Genomic DNA, 2,942 nt, shown 5'->3' with positions numbered 1-2,942 from the left:
TGGTCTTAAGATATCTTGGAACAAGTAAATTGACTATCACTATTCAGCCAACGCATATGCGTTGGCTGTTGGGCTGGCGTTACATATCTTCGCTACACAGTGCTGACGAGCCCCAAGAAGGGCGAAACAGCTGTCCGCTGTTGCGATCCTACTTTATCGGTTCTTGTCATGTTGGTGTCTCGAAACGTTTTTCACGTAGTATCAGCCTTGCAGTCTATTGTTCGAACGGATACCGTAAGGAACGTTTTCGCGTGATAGGTCACATATTTGTTCTTTTAACAACGCTTTTACGGTCGAAAAAGTAAAATTGGCGATGTACTTACTTCCTTTTACGTGACGTGTGATTTTTTGAAAAAATTCTCCGTGATGCGTGATTTAATAGAAAAATTCAGCGTGATGCGTGATTGGTACCCCACCTTTGCCACCCTCTTAGTAGTTAACGACGTCAATGGAAACTTGAGACGTAATCGGAGCGTCATAACAGACGAGATAATATTCGGAGCTGTAAAGCACCTTCGCTTCAGTTGTCGCTTCACTCAAATCCCTTCTAAACGACTAAAAAAGACACAGGAACGCAGGTAAATAACAGTACATTTATTGTTATTGCTGATAAAGTGTTCGGGGCCCCAGTGTTAAGAACGACTATACCGTAAGTCGACGTGACTATCTGATAATTAGATTAGTCTTGTTTATCCCTAAAATTTCCATAAAACAAAATCGTTCCTCTTCGATTTCCATCAGATGCTTAACTTTATTCCATTCATCTCCAGCAGTTAGTAAAATACACATCTTTCTTATATTTTCGAGGGAACGAGGGTATCTCGCTGTATACTTCAGTAGGCGAGGAAAACAAAAGTATCATGTTACAAACGTCGGCGTGAAAAGTAAAATTGTCACATTTGCCACTTCCGCGTATTATTGAATTTAAAATGACCGAAACTCAGCGTAAAGGCTGGTTTCACCAGAGCATAAGCACAAGCACAAGCCTAAGCATAAGCACAAGTGAAAACAGCCACGACATAAACACAAGCATAAGCAGAAACATAAGAAGAACGAACCCACTTAATTGTCTTGCGCAGTTTTCACTATTAACGCGCTCAACATAAGCATTAGCATAAGCACAAGAAAAACGAACTGGTTCGTTTTTCTTGTGCTTATGCTTATGCATAAATTGCGCTCTGCGCTATCTGAGATTGTCTCACTATTTGTTGCTTTTTGGCTAGTTTTGCCTTTCGGAAAGGAAGAATTTTGTCTGTTTACTTTAATAGACAGATAAATTCTTCGCTGGCACGTAATGTCATCATGCTGTAAAATCGGGCAGAACTAAAGAGACACCAAAGTTTATATCCTCATCAGGCATAAGGGGTGCTAAATTTACATCTGTTTACAACTTTTCAGCTCAGTAGCCCGCTTTGTCTGGAAACCAGAGCATTTTGAATTTCAGAGTTTTGCATATCGCGGTCCGTGACATATTAGGCACCTTAAGATATCAGGACGGGACGAGCTAGGACGGCTACCGGAAGTAAATTAACTCAACCGGGCATGCGCACGAGAAATCTCGACTCATCTCTCTGCCGTCCTCATCTCGTCGAGGACGCCATTTCGCCCGACTAGCCGTCGTATCGAAAACGTGAGTATTTTGCACTTGTTTTGCCCCGATAACTGTTCCAATCGACTTTATTTTCAGTTATATTGAGAGGAATGTTAATAAGGTTCACATTTTTCGTGATTTTAGTGTAAAATACTACGCTGAGATACGAAAATGTGAATAAAACTATTCCTCGTCTGTTCGTTTGTGTTTCTGCAGTCACTGTTCAGACGCTATCACGAGTGTGCAAGCTCAATACAAACTGTATGCATTGAGAATACATCAGTGTAAGTGCAGTCGATAAAATGTTGTACGCATGAATGCCATGGAGCATCTATCGAGCAAATAAAACAAACATTTTCAAACTGATGTTTAGTTGTTTTTTTATACTACCCGGAACTTGATGCAACGTTTGTTTTATTTTTATAATGCTTGTTACAATTACAGATGGAAACGTTCACCAAAAGTCAGGATTCTTCGGCGAGAGAATTCTCAAACGCTCTGGTGGTAAAAAGCCATCTGAAGCAGGTCGATCAGATTGTTCGCTTAATATTTTTTCATACGGAAATTCTGGATTCTCTATTAAAATATTGACAGATGTTTGCTTCGCTTAATTGTAAAGAAAAAGAAATTCAGCATCGCTGTTCACTATCGTTTAAGCCTAATAGGATAAGATTTCTACCATCTCTTTTATAGTCTAATGGATGTCATTGCTTCTGTGAACAGCTTGTGCGAGGTTCGAATTATTGACGTCGCTGTCCTTTGCGAAAATGCACGTCTTAAGCATTTCGTTTTTGGCGACACGACGGGACCCGCCAAAGTTTCCCGCGTCCACTGCCGTTGCCGTCCTGGCCTTCCCGTCCTCGTATCTTAAGGTCCCTATTAAAGCTACGAAAGCGTTGGACGAAAAAAATAGGTCCGCACTGCGTACTTGTGTGGGCGTAGCGTCCTTTTTGCTTTTTTTGAAGTTTACATATACAGGTCAGCGAAATTAAACAGGGCTGCTTATTGGAAACGGGTTTCTTTATCGGGATAGGGTGCTGGTCCTTCCCTTTCTTCCTCGCGGTTTTTACCATCAGATAGATACATACATACATAAATTTTATTTTTTTCTCGAATCCTTACCCCTTAGCCCGGCCCTTAACGCCTGCAACGCAGACTATATTTATTAGTGTGGTTAGACAATAGGTAGCCTGCTTACACGAGTCTGTCATGATCAGCGCCGCTATTATATCACTCTGTACCGACAAAGTTGTCACAGTGTTGCGTCTTTTTTGATGAGAAATATGTTCAGTTGTGAAAGACCTTTAGAGGAAGGGGACTTTTTTACATCAATGAAGGTCTTTGGATTATT

At 40.9% G+C, this 2,942-nt stretch overlaps 1 protein-coding gene across 5 annotated transcripts in view; it reads left to right on the top strand.

Moving 5' to 3' along the window:
• The first annotated feature begins 442 nt into the window (after nt 1–442).
• LOC110050215 (uncharacterized) overlaps nt 443–2,942 on the top strand; it is a 19,811-nt gene continuing 17,311 nt past the window's right edge. For 4 of the 5 annotated variants that reach the window (XM_020756107.2, XM_089284422.1, XM_089284423.1 and 1 more), the window contains exon 1: nt 444–578. The gene's annotated coding sequence lies outside the window, so the exon portion shown is untranslated. Of the gene's footprint in view, nt 579–2,942 lie in introns of all 5 variants that reach the window. The other variant, XM_089284424.1, reaches the window with a different exon arrangement.

The sequence above is a fragment of the Orbicella faveolata genome, unplaced genomic scaffold, assembly GCF_042242905.1.
Source record: "Orbicella faveolata isolate gen_17 unplaced genomic scaffold, um_ofav_v1 contig_13, whole genome shotgun sequence".
Lineage (NCBI taxonomy): Eukaryota > Metazoa > Cnidaria > Anthozoa > Scleractinia > Merulinidae > Orbicella > Orbicella faveolata.
Note: the sequence above shows the minus strand (reverse complement) of the source record. Positions and strands in the feature narration are given on the sequence as shown.